We start from the raw sequence: 11,420 nt of genomic DNA, 5'->3' as shown, positions 1-11,420 counted from the left end.
TAGTCCAACTCTCACATCCATACATGACTACTAGAAAAACTATAGCTTTGACTAGACGGACCTTTGTTAGCAAAGTAATGTCTCTGTTTTTTAATATACTGTCTAGGTTGGTTCATGGGGTTCTCAAGGCAAGAATATTGAAGTGGTTTTCCATTCCCTTCTCTAGTGGACCACGTTTTGTCAGAACACTCCACCATGACCCCTCTGTCTTGGGTGGCCCAATATGGCATGGCTCATAGTTTCATTGAGTTAGACAAGGCTATGGTCCATGTGATCAGATTGGTTAGCTTTCTGTGATTGTCATTTTCAATCTGTCTGCCCTCTGATGGAGAAGGATAAGAGGCTTATTGAATGTTCCTGATAGGAGAGACTGACTGAGGGGGAAACTGGATCTTGTTCTGATTGGCAGTGTAAATCTTTAATCCAGTTTTCTGTTGAAGGGCAGGGCTGTGTTCCCTCCCTGTTATTTGACATGAGGCCAAACTATGGTGGAGGTAATGAACATAATGTCAACCTCCTTCAAAAGGTCCCATGCACACACTGCTACACTCAGTGCCCCCAACCCAGCAGCAGGCCACTGCTGATCCATGCCTTCCCCGGAGACTCCTAGACACTTAGGGCAAGTCTGGATCAGTCTCTTGTGGGGTCACTGCTCCTTTCTCCTGGGTCCTGGTGCACACAAGGTTTTGTTTGTTCCCTCCAAGAGTCTGTCTTCCCAGTCTTGTGTAAGTTCTGGCAGCATATCTTTTCAAATTAGTGTTTTTATTATTTTCTGCATTTATAGTTAGAAATGAAAAGACTGAATCATAGGTAGTCCAATTTCTAGTTTTTTGAGGGACGTCCACAATGTTTTCCATACTGGCTGTAGCAATTTATGTTCCTACCCACAGTGTAGGATGTTTCCCTTTCTCAATACCATCGCCAGCATCCATTGTTTTTATTTTATTTTATTTTTTTGATGATGGTCATTATGACAGGTTTGAGACAGTATTTCATTTTGGTTTTGATTCACATTTCTCTAATAATTAGGAGTGTCCTTTCATGTGTTTGTTACCATCTATATGTCTTCTTAGGAAAAATGCCTATTCAGGTCTTTTGCCTAGTTTTTTTTAACTGAGTTTTTTGCTTTGATATTGAGTTTTGTGAGCTGTTTATGTATTTTGGATATTAACCCTTTTTAACCTGGATTGTAGGTTTTTCTCTTTCAGGAATTTGAATATATTAGATTGGTCAAAGTGTTTATTTCAGTTCTGGAACAACCTGAATGAATGTTTGGGCCAAGCCCATATGCTGCTTTCTTCTGGCAGGGGATGTTTTTGCAGATAAGTCATCTGATAACTTTATGGATGCTCCCTTTTACATGATTTTTTTTCTCACTGTGATGCCTTTACAATTCTCTCTTCATTTATAATTGTTACCATTTTGTTTATGATATGTCTTGTGTGAATCTGTTTATGTTCATCATGTTTGAGACCGTCTATGTGTCCTGTACCTGTATATCTGTTTCCTTCTTCAGTTTTGGGAACTTTTCAGCCATAATTATTTCAAACATATTTTTGATCCCAGTCTCTCTCTCTCTCTCCTCTTTTTGGAACCCCTTTAATGCAAATGTTGGAATACTTAGCTTTTTTTTTTTCCAGAAATCTCTTAAACTTCTTTCATTTTGTAAAAGTGTGTTTTTCTTTCTGTTGTTCTGGTTAGGTGACTTCTATTATTTTATCTTCCAGATCACTTATTCTTTCTTCTGGATTGCTTAGTCTCATTTCCTCTAGTGTGCTTTTTTACGTCAGCTATTGAATTATTCACTTCTGATTGGTTTTTTTCTGACTAAGGTCTGTAGAGTCAAAGCTATGGATTTTCCAGTAGTTATGTACAGATGTGAGAGTTGAACCATAAAGAAGGCTGAGTTTTCCAGTAGTTATGTACAGATGTGAGAGTTGGACCATAAAGAAGGCAGAGTGCTCAAGAATTGATGCTGTCAAACTGTGGTGCCAGGAAGACTCTTGCGAGTGTCTTGGACAGCAAAGAGACCAAACCAGTCAATCCTAAAGGAAATTAATCCTGAATATTCATTGGAAGGATTGATGTTGAAGCTCCAATACTTTGGCTGCCTGATGCAAAGAGCCAACTCATTGGGAAAGTACCTGATGTTATGAAATATTGAAGGCATGAAGAGAAGGGGTAGACAGAGGACAAGATGGTTGGATGGCATCATTGACTCAATGGACATGAGATTGAGCAAACTCCAGGAGATAGTGAATGATAGGGAAGCCTGGCATGCTGCAATTCATGAGGTCACAAAGAGTTGGGCATAACTTAGTGATTGAACAACAAAGTGTGAGGAAAAGAGTATTTTTATCAAAATACAAAGTGATATTTTCTTTTCAAGGGCAATTTGACAATAACCAATCAATGTTTTTAAGAAGCAGTGTGTTTTACTAAGCAAAGCCACCTCTATGAATTTATCCTACACAGATCAAGTAAGTAATCACAAATTTGCAAGGATATTTATTGCAGTTTTTGTTTGCCTCTGCTAAAAAACAGTGACAATCTAAATGTCTACTAATGTGACAATTATGAAATCAAATATTATATGCACAAAATATTTTATGCAATTCAGCTCTTTGAAAAGAGTGAAGTGAACTTTAATGCAGTGAAACAGAAAATATGTTAATTGTATACACTTTTTAGATATAAAATAAATTTTTAGAGCAATGTATAGATTCAGATTCCATTATCAGGTTGAAGACACACACAAAGACTCAGAAACACACAATCCCAGACTTACACATACAAACTAGCCTGGAAAATATACTATATTTGAGAAGTAGGAATTGGAAGGAGATGTGAAGAAAGGATGTTTTGCAAATTATATGATGGAATGTAGTATATAGTTTTAATGAATGAATGAAGGACTAAGGAATACAATGTTTTTTTTAAATCTAAATTGTCTCTTTTTGCATGTTCATCCACATTGTTTTGTATTATTTGTTTTTATGGTGAATAAAATTTTAATGAAGGAATATGCCACAATGTGCTTATCTGCTCTCCTGCAGAAGAACCTGTGTGTTGTTTCGATTTGGGAGCTATTGTGAAATACAGTGTCATGAATGTTCTTATTCAAAGATTTTCTGTGTTTATATTTTTTCATTTATCTTGACTAAATACCTAGAAGTGGAATTTCTGGATTATAACAAAGGCATGCTTAATTTCATAAGTCAACAAATGGTTTTACAACAGGTAGTATTGCTTTGTAATCCTAACAATGATTAATAAGTATTCCAATTTCTCCACATCCTCACCAATGTTTGAGACTTGTGAAAACTTTTTAGCTACTTAAGTGACTGTATGATCTTTTAATCTGTAACAGGCTGGTATTGACTTACTCCCCATTTAATATACAACATGATTTCTACCATTTCCTATAATTTCATAACTTCTCTCAATACTATTGAACACAGGTGCTATGTAGACTGGTAATATAGCCAATGTAAATAACACATCCATTAATCCCTGACTGAGTATATATTAAGAAGCAACTGACAAAGAACTAATCTCAAAAATATACAAGCAACTCCTGCAGCTCAATTCCAGAAAAATAAATGACCCAATCAAAAAATGGGCCAAAGAACTAAACAGACATTTCTCCAAAGAAGACATACAGATGGCTAACAAAAACCTGAAAAGATGCTCTACATCGCTCATTATTAGAGAAATGCAAATCAAAACCACGATGAGGTACAATTTCTCGCCAGTCAGAATGGCTGCTATCCAAAAGTCTACAAGCAATATATGCTGGAGAGGGTGTGGAGAAAAGGGAACCCTCTTACACTGTTGGTGGGAATGCAAACTATTACAGCCACTATGGAGAACAGTGTGGAGAGTCCTCAAAAAAACCAAGGAAATCAGAATTGAAAGAGACACGTGTACCCCAATGTTCATCGCAGCACTGTTTATAATAGCCAGGACATGGAACCAACTTCGATATCCATCAGCAGATGAATGGATAAGAAAGCTGTGGTACATATGCACAATGGAGTATTAGCCATTAAAAAGAATACATTTGAATCAGTTCTAATAAGGTGGATGAAACTGGAGCCTATTATATAGAGTGAAGTAAGCCAGAAAGAAAAACACCAATACAGTATACTAACACATATATATGGAATTTAGAAAGATGGTAACGATAACCCTGTATTCGAGATAGCAAAAGAGACACATATGTATAGAACAGTCTTTTGGACTCTGTGGGAGAGGGCAAGGGTGGGATGATTTGGGGGAATGTCATGGAAACATGTATAATATCATATAAGAAATGAATCACCAGTCCAGGTTTGATACAGGATCCTTGGGGCTGGTGCACTGGGATGACCCAGAGGGGTGGTATGGGAAGGGAGGTGGGAGGGGGGTTCAGGATGGGGAACACGTGTACACCCATGGCGGATTCATGTTGATGTGTGACAGAACCAATACAATGTTGTAAAGTAATTAGGCTTCAATTAAAATAAATAAATTTAAATTGAAAAGAAAAGAATTAATATAGACTTCCTCTGGAACTCTGGCTTTCTTAGCCAACCTTTAGGAATTTTTAAGTTCCTGGTGAATCTTAATTTTTGCAGAAAGTATCTTACCAAGAAAATGAAAATAGCAGTAACTTTTGAATTTGAATAGTAGAGTCAAGAGTACTGTTAAAGTGTCTATTTATATTGCGCATATGTTTTGCAGTTATTTTACCACATAATTTTAAAACTACTGTCCTTATTTAGTAAAATGGTGCAAAGTCAACTCAGCAAGTATTTATTGAGTCCAAATTTTTATTGTTCCATGGAAGATATAAAAAAGGTGTGAAATAAGACCTTTCCTTCAGGGAGACTATTATATTGCCTTTTGACATAAAACTAAAAGAAGGTTGTAATATTTGATTAATGTGTATGAAATGGGTTTTTATTATAAACAAAAATATGTGTAACTAATTATCAATATTAACATAATCGTGTAAATTTTAACACAAATGTTAAAAATATTACTGGGGTCAAAATAAAAACCCATGAAGCATTATTAAATAATGCCAATGTAGTTTTATAAATAAACTCATTGATTTTTAAATGTTTAAACTATTTAAACACATCTAAATATGTGGTTAAAGTATTTAAATGCATCTATAAAACACAGCTTGGTTGCATGGGTGCTCAGTCGTGTTTGTGACCCCATGGACTGTAGCCCACCAGGCTCCCCTGCCCATGGAATTTGCTGGGCAATAATACTGGAGTGGGTTCCCATTTCCTTCTCCAGCAGATCTTCGCAACACAGGGATTGAACCTGCATCTCTTGGGTCTCCTGCAATGGCGACAATTCTTTACCACCGAACCAACTGTGGAAGCATAAAACACAGACATATAACTAAAAGAAAAGAAGAAGAAGAAAAAACTGTATTCAGGAAATCAGAGGTATGCAGGATTCTGCAGAATAGTGTGGATACTCAAGACTACTGTGCTGCCAACAACTCAGATTAAAATGTCAAGTGTTGAATAGGTGTAATCAGTCTTGATTTTTTTTCCCCTTCTTTCTAGTTGATTTGTGTTTGGCTGAAGGCAATCATTGTGTGAATGTATGTGTGAGCCTCCATTGCTCTTTATTTTCTGCCAGAAAAGAATGAGCATTCAATCCTTCAGCTCTACCAAAATGTCACAAACTGAACAAAGAAACCTACCAATTGGAAAGTTAAGCATTTTCCCTTGTTGCTATAATTTTTACAAATAAATCTTCTAATCAGTCATGTTTTACAACTCTTTGCAGAGTACATAATAATTAGATAGGAGATTATTTTTAAAATCCAGAATCCTAGAAAAGAACCTCCTCTCCTTCATCCTGATTCAAATATGAAGAGCTGAAGTAAAACTGTAGATCTGAAATAAGGCCTAGAAACATGCATTTTAAAGAAGATATTCAGACGATCCTAATGCTAGGTGTATTGGACTACACTTGAACATACAGTGCCCTAGAGAAGGAGCCTCAAATCCCTGGGCCATGGACCAGTACAAAGTACTTGGCTTTTTAGGAACCAGGCTGCACAGCAGGAGGTGAAAGCCCAGTGAGCAAAGCTTTTTCTGCCACTTCCCTGTAGCTCCCCAGAGCTTTCATTACCTGTTGAACCATCCTCCACCCTCCACTGCACCCCTGTCCATGGAAAAATTGTTTTCCATGAAACCAGTCCCTAGTGCCAAAAAGTTGGAGAATGCTGCCTTAGAGTGATTAGCTAAGTACAGTTTGGTGAAAGGAAAAACTGAAGTCAGTCATCACTTCTTTCTGTCAACAGACATGGCAGATACTTTATTGGTCCCACTCAAGAAATAAGGACAAGTTAAATGGTCCTCAAGGAGTTTACATTCTAATGAATGAAAATACCTTAAGCTCCATCAGTTATTATGGTTTCTATAGCTCCTCTCTCTGAATATGCTATTCAACAATATGTTATTTCACTCATTAAATACTTGATATAATGTAGAAAACATAGAAGACAATTGTTTCCAGCATGCTAAAGCAATCTGACACCCCCACTATTTCAAAACATAGTTTTATATAAACCCTATTTATACAATTATAACTAACTCAGGGTTCTCTAAATAACTCTCTACGTGCAGAGTGAAAAATTAATAGTCTCTATAAATGGAAAAAAAAAACTCTATATTAAAAACAATGAGATCAATACACATACACCATATACACATATATTTGAATACACAATTCTGGATTTTCTATTTGATTTTTTGTTTACTTTTCATGTTCTGGGCCCCTGTAATATTATTAGTCTTATTAAAATTAAGTTGACATGGAGGGAAATCAAGATAGCAGAGTAAGAGGATATGGAGGCCACTTCTCCCTATGAACACGTTAAAAATACACCTACATGTGAAACAATTCTCCCTGAAATGAACTGGAAACTGGCAAAATGATGCCCGTACAGCCAAGGCTGTAAGAAAGATGCACATGTAATCATGTAAGAAGGGAAGAAAATTGTTTGGCTTTGAACCTGTGCCCCTGGGAGGGTACTCTGAGAAAAAGTGAGATTACATGGGTGGAAACACCCTGAGGAGTGAGTAGGTCGACCCACAGCCTGTGCATCCCAGTCCTGGGGTCCTAGGCAAAGGAGACAAGCCCCTAAGTTGGTTGGAGGGTAACTGCAGCAAATAAAAGGGCAGAGAGAAACCTGGACTCCACTCATGAAGACTGTGCATGCGCTGGCTAGCTCTGAAGGTGGAGTGGAGAGAGGTCTATTCTAGAGGCTGCTGAGTTTTATGCAACAACCTCACTGTGTGTCCCAGTCCAAACCAAGTGAATGCTCATATCCCAATCACTCCCAGACACAGTACGGCACTGGATCTGGCGTGGCCAAGACAGGAGAAAAGACTCAATCTTGGAAACTAGAATCCAGTCCCAGGGTAGAACCCAACTTAAGTGGTAGCACCCATTTGGTGCCTACTCAAGCAACTCCCAAGAAGCAGCCCAGGTTTCTAACAGCAACCATTCCACCACAGTTCATGTCCCAAAGCATGCATAGTGATTATACAAGCCCCACATGTCCTGTTGAGCAGATCCAAAAAAGGGCTGAAGCAGCAGAGGTTGGGGACAGTGCTAAACTGTGAGAGATAAAGGTCTCGTGCCCAGACGTAAGGGCAGAAAGAGGTCTTCCCTAGGGACTGCCAGGTTTCCCATGACTGCCCAAACTAAGAGCATATTCGGGCCCTGTACAGTACATGCTAAACGCTACTGGATTTAGGGTGGCCATGTATGGATAAAAGAATATGTAAACGTTCACAGCAGCATTATTCACAAGCCCCAAAGACAGAAACAACTGATATGCCTATCTACAGATGAATGGATAAACAAAATGTAATATACAAATGCAATATAATATTAGTCTACCTTTAAAAAAATAGGAAATTTCAACATGGATGACCCTTGAAGACATTATGTTTACTGAAATGTCAGACACAAAAGATAAAGATTGTGTCATTACACTATATATATACACACTATATTAGGTAAATCCCATGGACGGAGGGGCCTGATGGGCTGCAGTCCATGGGGCCGCTAGGAGTCAGACACGGCGGAGCGACTTCACTTTATTTTTTCACTTTCATGCATTGGAGAAGGAAATGGCAACCCACTCCAGTGTTCTTGCCTGGAGAATCCCAGGGACAGGGGAGCCTGGTAGGTTGCCATCTATGGGGTTGCACAGAGTCGGACACAACTGAAGCGACTTAGCAGCAGCAGCAGAATAGTCAAATTCTAAGACAGAAAGCAAACAATGTTTACTAGGGAATGGTAGAAGGAAAAATGGGGAGTGGTTGAGTTAGTACAGAGCTGCCATATAGGATGATGAAAAAGTTCTGGAGAGGGATGGTACTTGCTCAGTTGCAAAGTTTTCCAAATTTGCTGGCATATTGAGTACAGCACTTTAACAGCATCATCTTTTAGGATTTGAAATAGCTCACCTGGAATTCCATTACCTCCACTAGTTTTGTTCATATAAATGGTTCCTAAGGTCCACTTGACTTCACTCTCCAGGATGTCTGGCTCTAGATGAGTGACCACCCAATCATATTTATCTGGGTCATTAAGACCTTTTTTTCTTTGTATAGTTCTGTGTATTCTTGCCACCTCTTCTTAATATCTTCTGCTCCCGTTAAGTCCATACTGTTTCTGTCCTTTATTGTGCACATATTTGCAAGAAATATTCCCTTGATATCTCCAATTTTCTTGAAGAGATCTCCAGTCTTTCCCATTCTATTGTTTTGCTCTATTTCTTTGCATTGGTCACTGAGGAAGGCTTTCTTGTCTCTCCTTGGTATTCTCTGGAACTGTGCATTCAGTTGGGTATATCTCCTTTGCTCCTTTGCTTTTTGCTTCTCTTCTTTGTAAGGCCTATTCAGACAACCATTTTGCCTTCTTGCATTTCTTTTTTTTTGGAATGGTTTTGGTCACCACCTACTGTACAATGTTATGAAACTCTGTCCATAGTTCTATAGGCACTCTGTGTACTAGATCTAATCTTTTGAATCTATTTGTCACCTCCACTGTACAGTCATAAGGGATTTGATTTAGGTAATATCTGAATGGGCTAGTGTTTTTCCCTACTTTCTTCAGTTTAAGCCTGAATATTGAAATAAGGAGCTCAGAGCCACAATCAGCACCAGGTCTTGCTTTTTCTAGTACTAAATATCATTATGATTGAAAATTTTCTCAGTTTGGTGGGATAAAAATTTTACCTGTTTTTAATTTGCATTTATATTAACAGTAGGGATATTGGGAATACATGCCTATGTTATTAAAAGTTTTAGTTATTTTATGAATTTCTTGCTTCTTTTTCACTTTTTTGCCCTCTCTCTCTTGTATTTTTCTGAAATTATTTCCTGGAGATATTTGTGTGTATATATATAGGCTTCTCCAATGTATCATATAATAAAAAAAATTTGCCTGCAATGCAGGAGACTAGAGTTCAGTCCTTAGGTTGGGGGAACCCCCTGGAGAATGGAATGGCAACCCACTCCAATATGCTTGCCTGGAAAATTCCAGGAGCTAAAGTCAAAACAAATGAGTTACTAACACTTTCACTTCACTTTCATATATATATGACTATATGATATGAATATATGTATAGTCAGTTCACTCTATCAGTTCTGTCTGACTCTTTGCAACCCCATGGACTGCAGCATGCCAGGCTTCCCTGTCCATCACCAACTTCCAGAGCTAGCTCAAACTCATGTTCCTTGACTTGGTGATGTCATCTGACTATCTCATCCTCTATCATCCCCTTCTCTTCCTGACTTCAATCTTTCCCAGCATCAGAGTCTTTTCTGAGTTATTTCTTTGCATCAGGTGGGTAAAATATTGGAGCCTCATCTTGAGCATTAGTCCTTTCAATGAATATTCAGGACTGATTTCCTTTAGGTTGGACTGGTTGGATCTCCTTGCAGTCCAAGGGATTCTCAAGAGACTTCTCCAACACCACAGTTCAAAAGCATCATTTTTTTGCTGCTCAACTTTCTTTATGATTCAACTCTCACATCCATACATGATTACTGGAAAAACATAGCTTTGACTATATGGACCTTTGTCAGCAAAGTAATGTCTCTGCTTTTGAATATGCTGTCTAGGTTGGTCATAGCTTTTCTTCCAAGGAGCAAACGTTTTTTCATTTCATGGCTGCATTCACCATCTGTGGTGATTTTGGAGCCCAAGGAAAAAAGTCTCTCACTTTTTGCATTGTTTCCCCTTCTATTTCTTATAAAGTTATGGGACCAGATGCCATGATGTTAGGTTTTTGAATGTTGAGCTTTAAGACAGTTTTTTTCACTCTCCTCTTTGACTTTCATGAAGAAGCTCTTTAATTCCGCTTTGCTTTCTTCCGTAAGGGTAGCTTCATCTGTGTGTCTGAGGTTCTTGATATTTCTCCCAGAAATCTTGATTCTAACTTGTGCTTCATCCAGCCAGGTATTTCGCATGATGTTCTCTGCATATAAGTTAAATCAGCAGAGAGACAATATACAGTCTTGATGTACTCTTCCAATTTGGAACAAGTCTGTTGTTCTGTGTCCTGTTCTAACTATTGCTTCTTGACCTGCATACAGGTTTCTCAGGAGGCAGCTAAGGTGGTCTGTCTATTCCCACCTGTTTAAGAATTTTCCAGTTTGTTATGATCCACATAGTCAAAGGCTTTGGCATAGTCAGTAAAGCAGAAGTAGATATTTTTTCTGGAATTCTCTTGCATTTTCTATGATCCTAAAGATTTTGGCAACTTGATCTCTGGTTCCTCTCCCTTTTTTAAATCCAGCTTGAACATCTGGAATTTCTCTGTCCACATACTAATGAAGTCTAGCTTGCAAAATTTTCAGCATTTCTTTGCTAGTATATGAAATGAGGGCAATTGTGTGGTAGTTTGATTATTCTTTGGCATTGCTTTCGTTGGGACTGGAATGAAAACTGACCTTTTCCAGTCCCGTGGCCACTGCGGAGTTTTCCAAATTTGTGGGCATTTAAGTGTAGCACATTAACACATCACCTTAGGATTTGAAATGGCTCAGCTGGAATTACGTTACTTCCACTAGCTTTGTTCATATTGATGCATTCTAAGTCCCATTTGACTTCACATTCCAGGTTGTCTGGCTCTAGATGAGTGATCACACCATAGTGGTTATTGGGTGGCACTGGTAGTAAAGAACCTACTTGCCATTGCAGAAGATGCAGGAGATGTAGAATTGATCCCTGTGTCAGAAGATCCCTTGGAGTAGGAAATGACAACCCACTTCACTATTCTGGCTGGGATAATCCTGTGGACAGAGGAGTCTGGAAGGCTACAGTACTTAAGGTCATAAAGAGTCAGACATAACTGAAGTTACTTAGCACATCTGAAGAGCACA

Source organism: Bos grunniens, chromosome X (genome assembly GCF_055505025.1).
Source record: "Bos grunniens cultivar Pamir isolate PY7600 chromosome X, Bosgru_T2T1.0, whole genome shotgun sequence".
Classification (NCBI taxonomy): Eukaryota; Metazoa; Chordata; class Mammalia; order Artiodactyla; family Bovidae; genus Bos; species Bos grunniens.
This window is presented reverse-complemented; position numbering follows the sequence as displayed.